Genomic DNA, 23,663 nt, shown 5'->3' with positions numbered 1-23,663 from the left:
GTTCTATACATGGAAAGTTTTTAGACTTGGTTGACCGTTATGTGAAATCCATAGAAAAGATGACTTTGGTTGTTCTATACACGTGGAAAGTTTTTAGACTTGGTTGACCGTTACAAGGAATCCATAGAAAAGATGAATTTGGTTGTTTTATACACATGGAAAGTTTTTAGACTTGGTTGACCGTTACATGAAAATTCTTAAATGCCTAAAGTTGACAAGCATTTTGTAAAATGCCTAAAAAACCCTAGTCATTTTGTAAAATGCCTGAAATTTTTAATGAAAATTTTACAAATTGCCTGGTCTACATGAAATACATGAAATAAAACATAAAAATATAGCGTAAAGGTACAAAAATGGTTGAGTAAAATAAATTTAAGATTATTCTTTAAAAATGTAACAAGAAAATCTGTAGGCTTCTAAGACATGTAGGAGCCTGAATTGCTCATCTTGCAAAATATTGAAAATAAAAGTATAAACACTCAAGGGACATTTTAACAATTGGTTAAGTAAAAAATAAAAAGGACATAATGACATATGAAGATTGAGTTGACGACTAATGTTACCATTAAGTTGCCTCATAGGCCAATAATTGAATATGCATGAAATATTTGCCACTTGAAAAGCATGCGCCATTCAATATCTGATACTATCACTTGTCATATGTGTTCAAATGGAAGAGGTTATCAAAAATGAAAGAAGGTATGTATCAGACTCAATTAGAAAACAAGCTGTAAGGTTAGAAATCTATCAGAAAGAGTTTTGACAGAGGTGGATGTTGGAGTGAATGTATTAGTTGCAATTCCCCATGTGGATTGAGAGAAAGGAGACCCGTGTAACCTAATGGCTGTTGTTACTGGTAAGGAAGAGCATGGTTATAAACTGAAAATTAAAGATGGAATACTACGTGGACTTTACACCAGGAATCAGTTTGGACTGTCTTTCAGTAACCTAATTGCTATTCAATCTGTAAATTATGATAATGAAATATCCTTTAGAAAAGCTGTCAGTAAAGTTCCTTTGTGTGATGGTCAGGGTTACACAACATGTGGCTGTAGTGCTGTGGTAAGACTACATGTAATACTAAACGTTGTCTTTGCAAAAAGTCAGAAAAAATGTGTAACAGTTGCTGTCATCCAATCATTACATAAAGGAAAAATAATTGTCATCTTCAGTGTTAATGTAAATGATTTAATTACAATTATAAAACTGTAACTGTTTAAATTGCATGCTATATTTTATGATTGAATAAAATCATCTGTTTGATATTTCCAGTTGTTAAATGTTGAGTACATTCCATTTAGTTTTAGTCTTTTAGGCATTTTGTAAAATGCCTTACAATTTTTTCAGCCATTTTGTAAAATGCCTGAAAAAAATAGTCAATTTGTAAAATGCCTAAATCATGCAGGCATTTTAGAAAATGCCTAAAAATTTCAGTCATTTTACAAAATGCCTAAATTTAGAAATTGCCTGTAACATATACATGGAAAGTTTTTAGACTTGGTTGACCGATATGTGAAATTCATAGAAAAGATGACTTTGTTGTTATTCACACATAGAACCACGTCAGTGTAACAAACTTCTAGCTGATATCCAAACAACAAAAGCTGGAAAGGTTAAGTTGTTTGTTACATGTTACAGTTTGTCACACTTTAAAGGTTAAAATAAATCATATGGTGGTTAAACCAAGGCGAAAATGTGCTCGTACACGTGAGAGGTTTATTGTGTTTAAAAAAAACAGGTTTAATCAATTTTCTGCATTTGAAAATGCCTGTTCCAAGTCAGGAATATGACAGTTATTGTCCATTCGTTTGATGTGTTTTGTTATTTGATTTTGTCATTTGATAAGGGACTTTCCGTTTTGAATTTTCCTCGGATTTCAGTATTTGGGTGATTTTACTTTATATTAAAATCTTTTTCAAATAATCCGTTTTGACATGAATATCAATAATGTGGTCATTTTTATAATTTTCCTGTATACACAACCATGCTTTTTTTTTTCGAAAAACTAAGGATATTCTTATCCCAGGCATATTTGGCACAACTTTTTGGGGAATTTTGGATTCACAATGCTATTCAATTTTTTACTTATTTGGCTTAATAAATATTTTGATTTGAGCGTCACTGATGAGTCTTATAAAGATGAAACGCGCGTCTGGCGTACTAAATTATTATCCTGGTACCTTTGATAACTATTTACACCACTGGGTCGATGCCACTGCTGGTGGACGTTTCGTCCCCGAGGGTATCACAAGCCCAGTAGTCAACACTTCGGTGTTGACATGAATATCAATCAGGTAGTCATTTTTACAAATTTCCTGTTTACAAATTTTTGAACTGTTCGAAAAACTAAGGATGTTCTTATCCCAGGCATAGATTACCTTAGCTGTATTTGGCACAACATTTGGGGGAATTTTGGTTCCACAAAGTTCTTCAACTTTTTACTTATTTGGCTTAATAAATATTTTGATTTGAGCGCTACTGATGAGTCTTATGAAGACGAAACGCGCGTCTGGCGTACTAAATTATAATCCTGGTACCAAGGTTTGATAACTATTATTATTATGTTAATATACGTATAGAATGTACGAATGGAGTTTCACAATTAACTTATTTTACCGGATTTACATACAGGTTTTTCTGGTAAGACAATCGACAGTGCTAGATGTAAGAATGAAACGCATTTTATTTGTGGTTACTATATTATATGGGGTTTCAATTGTCTTTGTATTATATTTTGATAATATTTTGATAAAATACATTTTCGAACTGAAAAAGCAACTTCATATGAGGTGGTATTATCAATACAAAGAGTCTATTTTGATTTTTAATTGACAAATAGATATAAAAAGCATTAACTCAGTAGTTCCTTTATATGTCTCTACGAAATACGCATATTATGACGTCAACATTATAATACTGTCTTATATAGATATGGAAGATTTGAATGTCTTGATTTTAAGGATCTTCCCTATTTTCAATAGAACCTTGCAGCAGTTGACCTAAACACTGATTTCTGATTCATTGTTTTGAGAGATACAATAGTTGTATGCTTCACGGCTTAGTTTTGATTTTAAAACAACATTATTAATTTCAGACTTCAACATGTGACGAATGGAAAACAAATTAACCTTTTTACCTTTTGATGAAAGAATTTCATTGGATAACATCACGTGATTATAACTATAAAATGGAGGACGCTTACACAAACTCGCAAACACAAATCATGGGTTTGTTATCAAATATAAGTGAAAAACTCAATAAGTGTTCTAAGAAAAATCAGTTCTGCATGGAGAAATTAGAAGAGGATTTCGAAGATTTATTTCACTTTGTTATTAGCGGTAATCTTGCATTGGCTCAACTACAGCTGAAGGAATATACAGATGTTAACTTTAAAAACTCTACAAAGTCAACATTACTTATTACCGCATGTCGGTCAAAGGCGAACGAAAAAGAAATCCTTAGTTTTGTAGAATTTTTATTAAAGAAAGGTGCATATATTATGAAAAAGGACTCGTTAGGAAGAACGGCTGTGGACTATTGTGAACAAAATAAACTGTTCAAAGTTAAGAAGCTACTTTGTAAAACTTTAGACAGCATTATCATGGACAACATTGCCGATTTCTTCTGAGGTGCTTCGTTACACCATTTGCTAATCGGAACTAAAGGAATGTTTACAACAAACATTAAAGTGAAAGTTATTCGACGTAAACCAACAACGCTTAGACTGAATGAAAACAAATGAAGGTAGACCCAGAAGTAAAAAGCGTTACCGCGAAAGACGAGAAACATCGCCATGATTAACTTACATCAATAGTACGAGGGACTTCAGTATACTGATTCAATCGAACAATGATAATCTATATGTATGAGATATTATGCAGGTTTTTATTTGAATGCTATTGTAATAACATTGATTGTATTGATCAATAATGATATTTTACTAACATAAATAAATAAAGTTCATACCCAATATTACATATACTTGATTTTATTGTTATAGTCAATTGTAACAATTTCATATATATTGATATATAGTGCATAATTAGTTCGTACTATTTAGATTAACTTACTTCAACGAACAACTAATGCAGTTTATTTTGTTACTAAAAATCACATGCGATAATTTTCAGATGCGATTTGTCCTTTTGAATGGTTATTTTAGAATCAAACTTCAAACACGCTGTTCCCTATATCACATGTTATACAAATTAGCACAACTCCAATATGAAGTTCAATTACTTGTCACCAATGTAACTTAAGTTATCATTGTTTATCAAATATGAGAGAAGAAAATCGTTGTCATATCTTAGATATCAGATGACAATTATAACTTTAATAGGACGAGAACGTCAACTGCATTCCAGTCGTCATATTAGCGGAAGAAGATTTCGCATATCATCTCTTTTACGCTACACATCAGAGCTATAAAAAATTTAATACTCAACATAAAACTTATTACACACAACATTATAACACCCCTGTTTAATTGCTTTTAATTACGGTAAAGCTTTTGTTTGATCATTTTTCAAATTGAGTAGCGAAAGATATATAAAAGGACAGTCAACCTCATAAGTAAAAAAAACCAAATTAACAACGCCATGGCTTTAAATGAAAAAAGACAAACAACATTAACACAACACAGAAAACAAAGACCAAACAAAAAAGAAGATCCCCCAAAAAACTGCGGTGAACTCAGGTGTTCCGGAAGGGGAATCAGATGATACTGTATATTGGACACCCGTCGTTTTGCGTATGATTTCGTCTCATAGTTGATGTGTTCCCCTCGGTTTTGGTTTGTGACCCTGCTTTTTTGTTTTCGTTTACTTGATTTATGACTATGTGGTATACTACTGTTGTTTTATTAAGACTAACACAGGTGTTTATTCAATTTTACCAAAAAATCGATCACACTGAAAATCCAAACAAATTCAAAACCTTTTCGAACGTAAACATATTTTGAACCCCTGAAACATGCCCAGACATGAAAGGAAAAATATTCACGAATAAGTTCATTAAAGGTACAAAAAATCACTTACACTGAAAATGATTAGAATTGTGATAAATTAAATAAATATTTCCTGTTTGAATAGTTTTACATTGGTATTTATTTAGGGCCCATCATAGCTTGCTGTTTGCTGTGAGCCAAAGCTCCATGTTGAAGATCGTATATTGACCTATAAGGGTTTAATTTTATAAATTGTGACTTGGATGGAGAGTTGTCTTATTGGTATTCATACCACATATACTTTATATCCAAACGTCCCTAGACATCTTTTTGACCGCTTGTCCATGTTAGTCAACACAAATATCCTCTGTGAGTGAATGATTGATAGGCGATACAAGCTTGTTAACACTTCATCAATTTGAAGACAAATTATTCATTTGCAAGCACTGATATGTTGATAAATATGACAATATATTATTGATTCAATATCTTGTCTTTAAGTTATAAGTATTCAACCAACCCTCCTTGTCTGCATTGCTCTTCAAAGAGTTCACTTCAATTTCAGTGAGACAAACACCAATTTTATCAATGGTTTAAAATTGAAGACTCCTCGTGATGCATTGAAATCCAAATATAATTTTGTTTATTAATACGACTTGACTTAATCGTTATTTTTAAAACATCAAAGATACCACTTTTTTGATAGGTTTAATGGTATTCATTATCATAATTATAATATTAAATTTGATTTATTAAAAACCAAAACCAAATTGTCTAAGATTTTTCTTGATTCATCTTTTTCAGACACATATGGAATCATACAAATATACATAAAACGACAGGTTAATGACGTTATTGAATGAAATCATAATTGTCTACTTTTAGTCTTTAGTCTTTAGTGTAAGAGATATGTTGACATTTACCTTTCAAATACTTAAACATCTGCTTTCAAACAGAACAATTACTTTGAGATTGTTGACATATAACGTGATCGCCTAACTCGTGTTGACCAAATTCTAAAATTGACGACTTCAAGTCGAGTCTACTTGTACCTATGCTAGTTCCAAATTCATATGTTGGGAATAGTTATCAAAGGTACCAGGATTATAATTCAATACGATAGACCGAAAACAGTGGAATAATATTTACATTCTCTTAGTTGGCTTTTGTTCACACAACTTTTGATTTGGAGCCCCATGCTTGCATGTCAGAGGAAGATTGATTTACATGTGATAGTTCCAAATTCATACATGAATATACTGTGGCTGGTGGCGTATTGTATGATCTAATATTGTATGATCACCTGCACATTGCTGACAAAACTTCTCTTCTTATCCAAAGGCCAGATATATAGTGAGCTTTAACGTCCAATTTGAAATCCAACTTCTAAGAACTTATTGATCAAAGATTATACCAGGTATTGAATTAAATAAGGGAAATAGTAAAAAAAATTAAACTAAGGAAAGGAGTAGGTTCAGTAAGACCCCTTTTTGCCCCAAAATATAGCAGTTTTAAAAAATTGTTAAAATGTCAACTTTTAGTTTTTTTTGTAAAGTAGAATGCTTCTGCTACTTAAATATAGGTTGTTTTTGACAATACAATGCACATATGTCAGGTCATGCTAAATTACTGTAATCTTCACAATTCTAGCATTTAAGTTAAATTTTAGACGGTTTTCGTGTGAAACGAAAGTGGCCGCATTCGTGTTCATCCTCAATATTAAAATGTAAGTTGTATTTTATGATAATACATAACATATATAAAGATTGAGGATAAACACGGATGCGGCCACTTTCATTTTTGACGAAAACCATCCGAAAAGTGACATTTTTCGGCATCTCGGGTCGTTTTTAATGACAAAATCAGTTAAAATCTTTCACATACACTAATTGATTTAAATGAAATAGACACTGAAGTGTTTAAAAAGTACTACTTTACACGAAATCAAAACAAACACATTTAAGGATTGAAAATCAGCTGTCATTTTTTTATAGTTGTTACAGACTTTTAAGGGTAATTGAAGACAATTGCTAGATAGAATAATAAGATGTTGACAATTCATTGGAAACATTTTTCGTCTACATATACCAACACAGAATGATATGCCTTTATCAATTGTTAATTCAAAATCAAATTTCAAACTTGTTGTATATTTCCACATACAAATTAACACTATGCTTTATATAAAGTGTCATTACCTGTCATTCATGTAAGTAAAATAGAGACAAAGGACATAGATATACCGCGATAAGATATCAGTTCATATTTATATACATAATAGAATGAGTAGATCAGCTGCATTGTAGGCGGAAAGTTTGATAAAAGACGTAAAAACATATTTACATTATACATAGACCATTTCAATTATGGTAACAGCAAACCAAAATCAAGTTAAATATTCCTGTTATGTTGACTTACATCTAGAAATATACAATGAGGGTCGGTTGAAATCAAAACTTTACGACAAACGAGATGATTTCAGCTTCCGAACTTTGAACTATCCATTTCTATGTAGCAATATTCAAGCAGCACCTAAACACGGTGTACATATCCCTTATTTTTACGATATTCCCGCGCTTTTATTTCCTAACATGATTTCCTTAATAGATGGTTACTGCTCACAAGGAAGCTATTAAACCAAGAGTTCCAATTGGTGAAGTTAAAATCATCCCTTCCAAAATTTTACGGACGCCATTACGAGATGGATGACCGTTATGGAATAACCGTTTCGCAGATGATATCCGATATGTTTTTCATGTCGTAACTTCATTCAAAATTAGACTATTTACAAGGTTTGTTATAACATGAGCAACACGACGTTAGCCACATTTGGAGCCGGACCTGCTATCCTTCCGGAGTACCTGAGATCACCCAATGGGGTTCGTGTTGCTCAATCTTTAGTTTTATATGTTGTTTCTTAAGTACTTTTAGTTGTCTGTGTGTCTTTTCCCGTTTTAGCCATGGCTTTATCAGTTCATTTTTGATATACAAGTTTGTATGTCCCTCTGGTATCTTTTGTCTCACAATTAAGAACAATCCTAATAAAGTTTGGCACGTTTTTTTTCTCCAAAGGTAACATTGAAAAGTGGCAGACCTATATTCCCTTATGAAACATCATCATTATATTTGACACCTTTTTTCTGGAAAGAAAACATTAATGACATGTGGTTCAAGAATAAGAACAAGCACCTGCTAGACACGTTTCCATTTAACAAATATACGCATATGTTCTAGTTTTAAAATCTGTAAATGTTTGAACGTTACTGTCACAAATGAAATAAGAATAACTTCAATTGCGATAGTAATAAAAATGTTGTTCCTAAAATGAATCATTATTATCTAAAGATAAAGTTGACATGCGATATTTGCAATAGTTTCTCAAAAAAAATCATTATAATGTGAATATAAAAGTGTCATGCTACATTTGTACATGTGCAATTGTTTCTAAAATAATTCATTATAATCTGAATATAAAGGTGACATGTCACATGTGGAATTGTTCCCAAAATAACTAATTATGATCAAAATATAAAGATGATATGCTATATATCAACTGCTCTTATATTTGTCTTACTGGCAAAGGTGTATCAAATGTTTGAAAGGCAAATGTCAGTTTAAATCTGTAAATAAGGATTAAAATACCATGGTGATTTGATATACTAAGGTCATTAGATTGTAACTAAATTTATTTTGATATAGTCATTTTGTCAGAAAAAGAAATAAGTATGCTAGAAATATATAGATATAAATATTGAAAGGTCAAATGAAATAAAGGGCATCGAAGAATAACATTAGTTTTGTGTCAATTAATTCAAACAAAATATGATTTCAAAATGTCTTGAAATAAATAGCGTTCGTATTTTATTTTGAAATACATCGATATTCTTTCGGTTTCATATATTTAAAGTGGTTTTTATAATAAGAATGTTGTTTTTTTCTCGTTTGAATGGCTTTACATTAGTCATTTTTCGGGACTAATTTAGCTTGTTGTTAAGTTCGGTGTGAGCCAATGCTCCTTGTTGAGTACCGTGCTTTGACCTGTAATGATTTACTTTTTGACTTGTATCAGAAGGGCAATGAAACAACCGTTGTGTTGCTTAATTTTTCTCTTGTACGTCATTAATACTATGCAAAGCATATTACAACAATATTTTATTGCAAAAGTCGTCAAAGTTCGCTAAACGAAATTGTCCTGAAGCTGTGCCGGTGATTAAAAAAAAAGGTCCTGGTTCTGTGCTCTATGTTCTGGTTCTGTGCCTTTTTTTTATTCAACCAAATGAATCTTAGCATTTTTTCTGTGCGTTTAATCATGCGCCTTCAGCAGCTTAAATCATATTTCTTTGTAAACAATTAAGTGCTGACTAAACATGCTAAAAGGATGACTATAGTAATGCGTTTTTTTACCTTTTGTTTTGGAGGTGAGGGGATAGGAAGAGGTAGGTACTCAGAACAAAACAACGCCTTGGAAGTAAAATGCAATAAAATGATTGCACATTTTTACAAACCCTCCCCCGAACAAAAGAACTGTTGCCGGATAGGGAGAGGGAGGGGTCATATATGCAAATTAAAATCAATATTTTATATTTTCGTGAACGATTTTTTTCACTTGAATTTATTTTAGTTTGCACCAACAGAAATCAGTTTAAATAAAAATGCGCTTTTAATTTAAAAAAAGCTAAAAAAAAACATAGCTTCATACTACCAAATGAGTATAATTAAACAAGTATACAAGATGCAAAAAAAAACCCACTAAATTATACAATGGATGACAAAATGTTCTTGTGGATGGTTCGACAACCACTTGTCTCAGAAAAAAATGACATCTCTATACCTGAAAGTGAGGATTGTTTACAGAGTTAATTTCTATTTCTGGTTGGGGATGATAAATAAATGAAACGGAATTCAACCTCACCGTTATAACTTTTATATTGTAGTGATGCAACTCAGTATACTCTGGTTTATTGATATGTAAAGTATTAATAATTGTATAATACAGTTACATGTATATATAATGTTTATCTATTTGTACATCATTCATTTCTACTATATAAATAAAAGTGCAGTGCAAGTGCATATTGACACTCTAATGAAAAAAAAGGACAATTTGTTAAAAAAGTTGATGACCATAAACATTTGGGTGTCATTTTTTCTAATATTTGTCAGTCTATATAGATAACATTTGTTGTAGTGCCACTAAACAGATGATTGTTCTGAGAAAATTGTAATATATTCTTAACAGAAACAATCTTAATAAGTTATTTTTTGCATACATTCTTCCAATTTTAGAATATGCATTCAAGCTACATGTATAGGATGGATGCTGTGTTAGAGATTCTAATACAATTGAGTGCTTGCAGTTTGAGGCAGCCAGAATTATTACTGGACTTCCGCAATGTGCAAGTAAAGAGTCCCTACTTTTAAACAGGATTGGAATGTTTGAGTTCTAGAACAAAAAGGAGTAGACTAGGTTTATTTCATAAAATACACAACACTAATGTTCGAGAATATCATATGACTTGTATATCGAATTAGACACATGATAATTATTATAATACTAGAAACTGTTCTCACTATAGAGTACCGTGATGCAGATTGGACATATTTTCTGAATATTCTTTCCCTTTTTCATTTCGTAGGATTATTAACATTTGATATTAGATCCATACAATCATCTCAAAATTTCAAAAACACAATCTGGCGTACTGATATTTTATTTTTGATACCAAGATATTATTTCATTGGAAACAGGATTGACAATATACTACATACAAAATTACGAATCAGATGTAGTCCTTTAAAAGCTGGTTTATACAGAGTTAATATAGTAAATGACCCAAGTTGTGAATGTGGGTGTCCGTTAGAAAATTCGATTAATATTTTCTTGGAATGTCCACTCTACATAAATTTTAGAAATCAGCTCTTTAAAAACATTCATCACTTAGCTGCTATCTCTATAGAACATCAATATAATTATGACAGTCATCAGGGTCACCCGGGTGTGAAGTCCTTATCATTTGAAGTTAATACTAAGCATAGCTCCAGCCATAGATAGATAATCATGACATTAAAAAAAAATCTGTTTTTTAAGAAGTTTTTTGTAGTTTTGTTTTGCCTAATTAAACTGACACAATAAATTAAGTATCGTTTAAGTTTTATAAATTATGTTCATTACATTAGTAACCCGGTTACTAGCATACTTATCGTGTCACGTATGAATTGGGTAAAAAAATCAGAAAAATATGGTAATATGACAATTCATATGCGATGGGTGCATACCGATGATTAACATGGTTTACCAGGGGTTATACTAAAAAGAAGATCAAACTCCATGAAAAAAATATTAAAATATAAAAACAAGAAGATGTGCGTATGATTGCCCATATGATACAACTCTCCGCAAGAGACCGAAATCACACAGAAATTAAAAAACATAGGTCACCTTGGATTTGCTCGTTCCAACAAAGTTATTGAGATTTTGTTGACAATTTAATCATTTACGACAAGAAGAAAACGGTTTAGAATTTACTGCACATAAGTTTTCAAGTTAAAGTCTTTCGCCAAGACAAACAATCAATTTCTTCTTATCCTATGTAAAATTCCATGCAATTTCCATGCACTTTTGATCATTAACTGTAAAAGACTTTTTGGTATCTTTCAAATGACTTTATAATGTCTGATTTGTACATAGTTATAAAATAACTGTTGAGAGCACAAGAATCACTGCACACTTTTAAACTTCTGAACTATCAAACATTAAAATATGAACTTTAGGATCGTTACGATTGAGATTTTTATCTAGGAGAATTTTGTTTATCTACCGGTATTAATTGAAAATGCGGCTTTGAACTAGCGTTCAATAGCTGCGAGTATGCGTTGTTCAATAATTTGTGTCTTAGATTGTGTTCATGTGATAAATTCATGAAATTGTTGTGTTGTTACACCACTGTTCCAATGAAGGAGGACAGGAGGGTGGGTTGTGTTAAACGCTTTTTAAACTGAAATAAACTAGTCAAACCTTAATGTCAATATAAACCCCCTCTTATAAATGTCTCTTTATTTTAAGCACCTTTTACAACTGCTTAAGCTAACATATTTTGTAGAGAATCATTAATTAAAGGGCATTTAATATCTTAAATAAAACTATTCTAATTAGTGACGCTCATATCAAAATATTTATAAAGCCAAACAAATACAAAGTTGAAGAGCATTGCGGATCCAAAATGTCCAAAAAGTGGTGCAAATACGTCTAAGGTAATCTATGCCTCGGATAAGAAAATCCTTAGTTTTTCAAAAAAAATTAAATTTATAAACAGGAAATTTAAAAAAAAATGACCACATTATTGATATTCATGTCAACACCCAAGTGTTGACCACTGGGCTGGTGATATCCTCGGGGACGAAACGTCTACCAGCAGTGGCATCGACCCAGTGGTGTAAATAGTTATCAAAGGTATAAGGATTATAATTTAGTACGCCAGACGAGCGTTTCGTCTACACAAGACTCATCATTGACGCTCATATCAAAATATTTATAAAGCAAAACAAATAAAAAGTTGAAGAGCATTGAGGATCCAAAATTCCAAAAATATAAGTAACGATTTATCATATAAAACAGCTTAATGGATGCACAAAAGTAAAAATAGGGGTCACAGAACCGATTAAATACAATTATAAGCTAAATTTTATTGATTTTGTAACATTTGTTTTAAATATGACAAACCTTTTACCCAAAATCACAAGCACCGTATCAGGATCTACCCGTGTAATAACAAAACCCACCAGCACAGTATCAGGACATGAATAAACTGAGAAAATGCAAAAAAATACTAAATTGCACTGGTTTTTCCCAAACTAAGTTTGTCGTTTGGATTTTGGTATATAAAGCGGACTCCATGAGCATTTTTGTTTTAGTTATTCAGTTCTATATTTTCTAAAAATTCGATCTTTTATATCTAGGCGTTATGTATTCAGGTTTAGTTTTATGTAATTAGTTAATACTTCAGTTTCTTTGTGTATATCTCTTTCACATTCATTTGATCAAATTTACTATTTGAAATAGCATGAATTGTTCTATATAATAAGAATGTTCTTATTCCGGGCATAAAAACAATGCCGTATTTGGCGAAACCTTTTCAACTTTTGATTTTCATTGCTGTACAACTTTGTACTTTTTTCACTTTCGATCTTTTATATCTGGGCGTCACTGGTGAGTCTTGCGTGGAAAAGGCGCGTTTTTGGCGTATTGAATTTTAAACCTGATGCTTTTTGTTAATCTATTAATCATGTTTTTCTTTGTCTAATATGTTCTCCTATTTATTTGTATTGTAGTCCTGTAATATTATGTTGTCATTTCAATGTTATATTTAACTTTGCCATTAAAGTGCGAGGTTTGGCATGCCATAATACCAGGTTCAACCCACCACTTTTATTCCCCTTTAAAAGTGTCCTGCACCAAGTCAGGAAGATGGTCATTGTTATATTATTGTTCGTTTCTCTGTGTGTTGCATTTTAACGTTGAGTCGTTTGTGTTTCCTCTTATTTTTGAGATATTGAGATAAGACGTGGCACGGTACTTGTCTATCCCAAATTCATGTATTTGGTTTTCATGTTATATTTGTTATTCTCGTGGTGTTTTGTCTGATGCTTGGTCCGTTACTGTGTGTGTTGCGTTTCGGTGTTGTGTCGTTGTTCTCCTCTTATATTTAATGCGTTTCGCTCGGTTTTGGTTTGTTACCCCGATTTTGATTTTTGTCCATGGATTTATGAGTTTTGAACAGCGGTATACTACTGTTGCCTTTATTTGTGTTACGCTTATTGAAACAGTTTAAAGGGTCAACTTTAAAATGATTTATCTATGAACCCATAAGAAACAAAATTGAAAAATCTCAACTGTTTCCTTCTATTTTTTATGAGAGAAAACTTCAAAAATCATCATTTTCGTCTTCGTTTACATTTGTTAATTGATCACCAGCACCCGTCAGGACCGAATCACCAGCACAGGACGTTTTTTCCTCAGGAGAACCTTACCCACCGTGGTGTGTGTGCTGTTTTACTGTCACGTAGTATTTTTACGACAATTTTGTACAAGGTATAAGGATTATAATTAAGTACGCCAGACGAGCGTCTCGTCTACATAAGACTAATCATTGACGATCATATCAAAATATTTATAAAGCCAAACAAGTACAAAATTTAAGAGCATTGAGGATCACAAAAAGGTGTGCCATATACGGCTAAGGCAATTAATGATATAAAGCAGGAGGTTTGACATGCCTGGTTCAATTTACCATGTGTTTCTTAAAATGTAGTGTTCCAAGTCAGAAGTATAGCAGAAGTAAAGCAGTTCAAATCAATCAGTACGTTTTAATGTGTGTGTTGACCACTGTTTTTTTTAACTCCAGTGTCCCTGTTTTTCTTCTTATAGTTGCTATGTTTCCCTAATTTCAGTTTAATTTCGCTGATCATCATTTAGGTCAAGCAATGACATGTTTATAGCGTCTTTTAGACATCACAAGTGACATTAGTCCATTTTATATTAACCTGTTTAATTACCAACCAAGAAAAAATTCTTTCATGTCATGTCTAGACTCACTCTGCGACTGGCAGGCATGGTATTTGTCAATATCCTAATAACGAGCGTTAGAACGGTATTAAATGTTAACGAATAGAGCATGGCATTAACGAATTGTGTATTTTCTAATAGGAAACTAAAGATCTTTTGCACTTCTAAACGGACCTATTACACGCTCGAAGAAAGTCAACCATTTCGATTTGGTTAACCACAAATGTTATAGAAAAAAAGGACTTTATTGATAATATAAACATTTAAACTTACTTTAAGGCTCATTTTTTTTTATTTACTAGAGAGCAATATTAACAAAAATGTCCTTTTTGATTTGCGGCGACGTTGAAAAATCTTCTGACCTTGTTATTTCAATTGTGACGTCAATCACGTGTGGCCCATGTTTTATTGGAATTAGAAAATGGCTTCGATGTTTAAAGCCAAAGAAGAACGTCATTAAAAATATAAGGGGTGGACACTACATTTACAATTTCATGCTCTGAATTATAACTTCTTCAATTGTTATAATAATTGTACGAACCAGTATATGTCTGACAAAATATAGACCATACAGTTATAAAAAGCAATTTGATGAACATATTTTTTTTCGTTTTAATCCATTGAAAGATATCGAAGAACGCTATCAATTAATCTGCCCAGAGGTATAAACCGTTGATGATAAAATATAATCAGTATCATTTATCGACAAAGAACGATATTCATAGAATTTCGTGTATGAGTATATCTCATCAGGTTGAAATACTTTAGTAAGTATTGGTTGAATTTGATCTTTTTTATCTTAATTTCCCCGTTAAAACAAAAAAGAAAGGTCAAATGAAAAAGCTGAAAATTAATTTAATGATGGTAAAACCAAGGTGAAAATGTGCTATTGTATCATTGCAAACATCATAGCAGGAATTGCTTTCTTTTTGAGTGTCTTGGTGTTTTGTTCCTATATGTTTTATATGTGTTATCACACAAACTATTTTACAGCAGTTTCTTCAATGCAGCTTTAATACAGTTTTTGCACAACTCCGCACCACATTTCGGAAAACGCTAAACAGAATCATAGAATGTTCAATTGTAGTGACGTATTTGATCTCTTCTTGAAACATTGTTCAATGCGTATTGATAGTAAAGACAGACTATCATTTGTCTTGGCTTTACATGCTTGGACTGATGTCCAGGCTTGGTAGTGTTTTTATTTTTATTTACATAAATCCATCTGTGTTATCCTTTTGTTAATATACGTACAGCATGTAAGAATAATAATAATAAGATAATAAATTCTTTATTTTAAGAGGTTATACTCAGTTAGTTACAATAAACTACTAGTAATCTTCCCTGAGGCCCTGCAGTTTCACAATTAATTAATTATATAAAAAAGAAGATGTGGTATGATTGCCAATGAGACAACTTTCCACAAAAGACTAAAATGACAACTATAGGTCACCGTACGGCCTTCAACAATGATCAAAGCCCATACCGCACTGTCAGCTATAAAAGACAATGTAAAACAATTCAAACGAGAAAACAAACGGCCTCATTTATGTAAAAAAAATTAACGAAAAACAAATATGTAACACATAAATAAACGACAACCACTGAATTACAGGCTTCTGACTTGGGACAGGCACATAAATAACGTGGCGGGGTTAAACATGTTAGCGGGATTCCAACCCTCTCCCTAAACTGGGACAGTGGTATAACAGTACAACATAAGAACGAACAATGAAAATCAGTTGAAAAAGGCTGAACTCATCAGATAGACAAAAAATACAAGTGGATGTGGCCGGGTACTTATACACCCCGACACAAAAAGACACAATGAGCAGATCTGAGAGTACTTACAGTTATCTGACAGCTAGTTCAAAGCCACTAACAACTAATTAAAAAAATCATGCCTCTAAGACTAAACACTCAATCCGTACACATCCAACATACAATGGATTTAGTGTAAAGACGTCATAATAAACCGGATTGGCATACATGTATTTCTGGTAAGACGAACGACAGAGTGCAAATGCATATTACTAAATGTAAGAATTAAACGCATTGATATGTGTGGTTAGTACAAGAATAAACTGCATGGTATTGTATTCTATACTAATGTTATAAGTCACTAAGATATAACAATAAGTATACGGACTTGTAATTTGGCCTAATATATTGGTTTTAGTATCGGAGAAAACAAGAGAAATGGATACATTTCAAAACTTTTTGTTATGCCGAATTAACCAAATTGAAAAAAAAATGAAAGAAGTAATGTTCGTACGTATACTATTTAACAGTTCGTTAGTACTTTATTTGGCCTTTTTTTTTCACTTTTATAGATTCGAGCGTCACTGATGAGTCATTTGAATACGAAACGCGCGTCTGGCGTATATACAAAATTTAGTCCTGGTATCTATGATGAGTTTATTTAGTCGTAGTTGAACTTCTTCTGTTTTTCAACATTTAATATGGCTGCGTTTTAAAATCAGTATTCGCCTAAGGATCCACATATTATGTATTGAAAGTTGTATAGATTAATATTTGCATAGAGTTAAAGTTGATGTATATTCTACTTAGACACGAACCTTATGTCACAAGGTCACAACATTAATAGAAATGTAGATGTCGTCCATTATAAATAAGTTGCCATACAAAACATGCAGATGTCGTTCATTATATACAAGTCGCCATCTGAAACATGCTGATGTCGTCCATTTTATAAAAGTCGCTATACAAAACAATGCATATGTTGTCCATATATGAAAATCGCCATACAAAACAGGGACGAAAGATAACAAAGGGACAGTCAAACTCATAAATCTAAAACAAAATGACAACGCCATGACTAAAAATGAAAAAAAAGCAAACAGACATACAATAGAAATTATGACACAACATAGACAAATAAAGAATAAACAACACGAACCCCACCAAAACCAAGGGGTGATCTCAGGTGCTTTCAAAGGGTAAACAGATCCTGCTCCACATGTTGCACCCGTCGTGTTGCTTATGTGATAACAAATATGGTAAAGAGTCTAATTCGGTAAGTCACATTCATGAAAGGCAAGGAAATTGTAGTTACGACGTAATGAACATATCCGATATCATTTGTGAAACGGTTATTCCATAACGGTTCACGAACTCGTGATGGCGTCCGTAAAACTTACGAAGGGATGACCCTGCAATATTCAGGATGTCAAAACATGCAGATGTTGTCCATTATATTAAAGTACATTTAAATGTTCGCGTTCATAATCTTAAATTAAATTCCATATGCACAATTACATGTATAAGACAGTTGGACTAAACCCCGTATTTCCCATTCGACGAATAACCTTGTGTAAAATCCATTACAAAAAAAAAGTTCTTTGAAATATTGGGGTTCTATTGTTTTTTTTTATTATGTATTGGTATCATGTTTTGATAATATTTTGCATAGAAATATTTTCAAACAGAAATAACAACTTCATATGAGGTGGCATTATTATTACAAAACATCTGTGCGAAATTTTTTTAGTTGACAAATACACAAAAAAAGCATAAACTCAGTAGTTCTTTTCTATTTCTGTGCGAAATACGCATATTATGACGTCAACATTATAATATTGTCTTATTTATTTTTATGTCTTTATTTTATGGATCTTTCATATTTCAGTAGTATTTGAAGCAGCTACACCCCCCCCCCCCAAAAAAAAAAACCAAAAAAAAAACCAACAAAACGTTGGGTCATAAATGTTTCTTTACCTAAAACATTATTTGTAATTTATAGTTTAGAGATATACAATAGTTGTATACATCACAGTTTGGTTTTGATTTTAAAACAATATTATTGATTTCATACTTCAAAATGTGACGAATGGAAATTAGCTTAACCTTTGTAGGATTTTACGAGAGAATATCATTGGATAACATCTCCTGATTATACCTATATAAAGCAGGACACTAACTCAAATGCACAAACAGAAATCATGGGTTTGTTTTCTAATATTAGTGAAAAACTCAATAAGTGTTCTAAGAAAAATCAGTTCGTCATGGAGAAATTAGAAGAGGATTTCCAAGATTTATTTAACTTTGTAATTAGCGGTAATCTTGCATTGGCTCAACTACAGCTGAAGGAATATACAGATGTTAACTTTAAAAACTCTACAAAGTCTACATTACTTATCACCGCATGTCAGTCAAAGGCGAACGAGAAAGAAATTCTTAGTTTTGTAGAATTTTTATTAAAGAAAGGTGCATATATTATGAAAAAGAACTCGTCAGGAAGAACGGCTGTGGACTATTGTGAACAAAATAAACTGTTCAAAGTTAAGAAGCTACTTTGTAAAACTTTAGACAGCATTATCATGGACAACATTGCCGATTTCTTCTGAGGTGCTTCGTTACACCATTTGCTAGTCGGTAATAACGTAACTCAAGGAATGTTTGGAACAAACATGAAAGTGAAAGTTATTCGACGTAAACCAACAACGCTTAGACTGAATGAAAACAAATGAAAGTAGACCCAGAAGTAAAAAGCGTTACCGCGAAAGACGAGAAACATCGCCATGATTTACTTACATCAATAGTACGAGGGACTTCAGTATACTGATTCAATCGAACAATGATAACATATATGTATGAGATATTAGGCAGGTTTTTATTTCAATGTTATTGTAAAATGGAATAAGAATTAACATTGATTCTATATATGTAAAATGATATTTTACTAACATAAATACATAAAACTTCATACTCAATATTACAAATACTTGATTTTATTGTTATAGTCAATTGTAACAATATCATATATATTGATTTATAGTGCATTGTTAGTTCGTACTTTTTAAATTAACTTACTTCAATGGACAACTAATGTAGTTTATTTTGTTACTAAAAATCACATGCGATAATTTTTAGTTGCGATTTGTCCTTTTGAATGGTTATTTTAGAATCAAACTTCAAACACGCTGTTCCCTATATCACATGTTATACAAATTAGCACAACTCCAATATGAAGTTCAATTATTTGTCATCAATGTAACTTAAGTAATCATTGTTTATCAAATATAAGAGAAGAAAATCGTTGTCATATCTGAGATATCTGATAACTTTAATAGGACGAGAACGTCAACTGCATTCAAGTCGGCACATTAGCGGAAGAAGATTACACATATCATCTCTTTACGCTACACATCAAAGCTAAAAAAAAATATAACACTCAACATAAAACATATCACACAACAGTATTAAACCCCCTGTTTTATTGCTTTTAATTACGGTAAAGCTTTTGTTTGATCATTGTTCAAATTGAGTAGCGAAAGATACCAAAAGGACAGTCAATCTAATAAGTAAAAAAAAAAAAAATTAACAAATGAAAAAAGACAAACAACACAAACACAACATAGACCGAACAAAAAAGAAGCTCCCCCAAAATACTGCGGAAGGGGAAGCAGATGATAATGTATATAGGACACCCGTCGTTTTACGTATGATTTCGTCTCATAGTTGATGTATTCCCCTCGGTTTTGGTTTGTGACGCTGCTTTGTTTTCCTTTACTTGATTTATGACTTGAACAGTGGTATACTACTGTTTTTTTTATTTAGACTAACCCAGGTGGTTATTCAATTTACAAAAAAAATCAAACACACTGAAAATCCAAACAAATTTAAAACCTTTCCGAACGTAAACATATTTTTAACCCCTGAAACATGCCCAGACATGAAAGGAAAATATTCACGAATAAGTTCATTCACACTGAAAATGATTAGAATTGTAATAAATTAAATAAATAATTCCTATTTGAATAGTTTTACATTGGTATTTATTTAAGGCCCATCATAGCTTGCTGTTCGGTGTGAGCCAAAGCTCCATGTTGAAGACCGTATCTTGACCTATAAGGGTTTAATTTTATAAATAGTGACTTGGATGGAGAGTTGTCTTATTGGTATTCATACCACATCTACTTTATATCCAAACGTCCATGGACATCTTTTTGACCGCTTGTCCATGTTAGGCAACACATTATCCTCTGTGCGTAAATATTTTCTTGATAGGTGTAATGGTATTCATTATAATAATTATAATATTAAATTTGATTTATTAAATCAAATCAAATTGTCTAAGATTTGTCTTGATCCATCTTTTTCAGACACATATGGAATCATACAAATATAAATAAAACGACAGGCTTATGACGTTATTGAATGCAATCATAAGTGTCTACTTTTAGTCTTTAGTTTAAGAGATATGTTGACATTTACCTTTCAAATACTTAAACATCTGCTTTCAAACAGAACAATTACTTTGAGATTGTTGACATATAACGTCATCGCCTAACTCGTGTTGACCAAATTCTAAAATTGACGACTTCAAGTCAAGTCTACTTGTACCTATGCTAGTTCCAAATTCATATGTTGGGAATAGTTATCAAAGGTACCAGGATTATAATTTAATACGATAGACCGAAAACAGTGGAATAATATTTACATTCTCTCAGTTGGCTTTTGTTCACACAACTTTTGATTTTAAGCCCCATGTTTGCATGTAAGAGGAAGATTGATTTACATGTGATAGTTCCAAATTCATACATGAATATACTGTGGCTGGTGGCGTATTGTATGATCACCTGAACATTGCTGAAAAAACTTCTCTTCTTATCCAAAGGCCTGATATATAGTGAGCTTTAATGTCCAATTTGAAATCCAACTTCTAAGAACTTATTGATTCGATCAAATATTATACCAGGTATTGAATTAAATAAGGGAAATAGTAAAAAAAAAAAACTAAGGAAAGGAGTAGGTTCAGTAAGACCTCTTTTGCCCCAAAATATAGCAGTTTTTAAAAAATTGTTATAATGTAAACTTTAAGGTTTTTTTTGTACAGTAAATTGCTTCTGCTACTTAAAAATGGTTTGTTTTTTGACAATACAATGCACATATATCAGGTACTAGCACCATTAAGTCATGCTTAATTACTGTAATCTTCACAATTCTAGCATTTTAGTTAAATTTTAGACGGTTTTCGTGTGAAACGAAAGTGGATGCATTCGTGTTCATCCTTAATATTAAAATGTAAGTTGTATTTTATGATAATACATAACATATATAAAGATTGAGGATAAACACGGATGCGGTCACTTTCATTTTTGACGAAAACCATCTGAAAAGTGACATTTGTCGGCATATCGGGTCGTTTAAATGACAAAATCAGTTAAAATCTTTCACATAAACTAATTGATTTAAATGAAATAGACACTGAAGTGTTTAAAAAGTACCCCTTTAAACGAAATCAAAACAAACACATTTAAGGATTGAAAATCAACTGTCATTTTTTTTAGTCGTTACAGACTTTTTAGGGTAATTAAAGACAATTGCTAGATAAAATAATAAGATGTTGACAATTCATTGGAAACACTTGTCATCTACATATAACAACACAAAATGGTATGCCTTTATCAATTGTTAATTCAAAATCAAATTTCAAACTTGTTGTATATTTCCACATACAAATTAACACTAAGCTTTATATAAAGTGTCATTACCTGTCATTCATGTAAGTAAAATAGAGACAAACAACGTAAATATACCGCAATATGATATCAGTTCATATTTCTATACATCATAGAATGAGGAGATCAGCTGTATTGTAGGCGGAGTTTGATAAAAGATGTAGAAACATATTTACATTATACATTGACAATTTCAATCATGGCAACAGCAAACCGAAATCAAGTTAAATCTGCCTGTTATGTTGTCTTACATCTAGACATTTACAATTAGGGTCGTTTGAAATCAAAACTTTACGACAAACGAGATGATTTCAGCTTCCGAACTTTGAACTATCCATTTCTATGTAGCAATATTCAAGCAGCACCTAAATACGGAGTACATATCCCTTATTTTTACGATATTCCCGGGCTTTTATTTCCTAACATGATTTCCTTAATAGATGGTTACTGCTCACAAGGAACCTATTAAACCAAGAGTTCCAATTGGTGAAGTTAAAATCATCCCTTCCAAAATTTTACGGACGCCGTTACGAGTTGGATGACCGTTATGGAATAACCGTTTCGCAGATGATATCGGATATGTTTTTTTATGTCGTAACTTCATTCAAAATTAGACTATTTACAAGGTTTGTAATAACATGAGCAGCACGACGTTAGCCACATGTGGAGCCGGACCTGCTTACCCTTCCGGAGTACCTGATATCACCCAATGGGGTTCGTGTTGCTCAGTCTTTAGTTTTTTATGTTGTTTCTGAAGTACTTTTAGTTGTCTGTGTATCTTTTCCCGGTTTAGCCATGGCTTCATCAGTTCATTTTTGATCTACGAGTTTGTATGTCCCTCTGGTATCTTTTGCCTCTCAATAAAGTACAATCCTCATAAAGCTTGGCACGTTTTTCCTCCAAAGATAACGTTGGAAAGTGCCAGACCTATATTCCCTAATGAAACATCATCATTATGTTTGACACCTTTTTTCTCGAAAGAAAACATTATTGACATGTGGTTCAAGAATAAGCACAAGCACCTGCTAGACACGTTTCCATTAAACAAATATACGCATATGCTCTAGTTTTAAAATCTGTAAATGTTTGAACTGTTCTGTCACAAATGAAATTAGAATGATTTCAATTGCGATAGTTATAAAACAGTTGTTCCTAAAATTAATCATTATAATCTAAATATAGAAGAGACATGCTATATGTGCAATAACATTAACGGTACCAATTGTTCTGCACCAGATGCGCATTTCGACAAAACATGTCTCTTCAGTGATGATCGTGGCCAAAATATGTAAAACACAAAGCTCCTTATTTCAAAGACCAGTCTGTACCAATAATTTCTTATATCTATACTAAACCTATTGCAACTAAAATTATCAATTACAAACGCGTTTTGCAGGATCTCGATATTGACGACTTCAAGTCTAAACCTCCTGATTGCACTTGTGCTAGTTCCCAATTCACATATAATCCTGCTGGCCACATTATTACCGGTGACCTTAACATTGTTTATAACACTTCTCTACGAAACGTGTAATCGAAAGGTCCGAAATATCGTGAGCCTAAATCCATCAATTGGAAACACAACTTTTAAATTTTGATGGATTCAGTCGAGGATTATGCCAGGCAATGGGCTAAGCGCGAGAAGGAAGACGTAGACACTCTATCCGAATGG

Source organism: Mytilus trossulus, chromosome 6 (assembly GCF_036588685.1).
Source record: "Mytilus trossulus isolate FHL-02 chromosome 6, PNRI_Mtr1.1.1.hap1, whole genome shotgun sequence".
NCBI classification, from domain to species: domain Eukaryota; kingdom Metazoa; phylum Mollusca; class Bivalvia; order Mytilida; family Mytilidae; genus Mytilus; species Mytilus trossulus.
The sequence above is the reverse complement of the archived record's forward strand: the minus strand, read 5'-3'. Positions refer to the sequence as shown.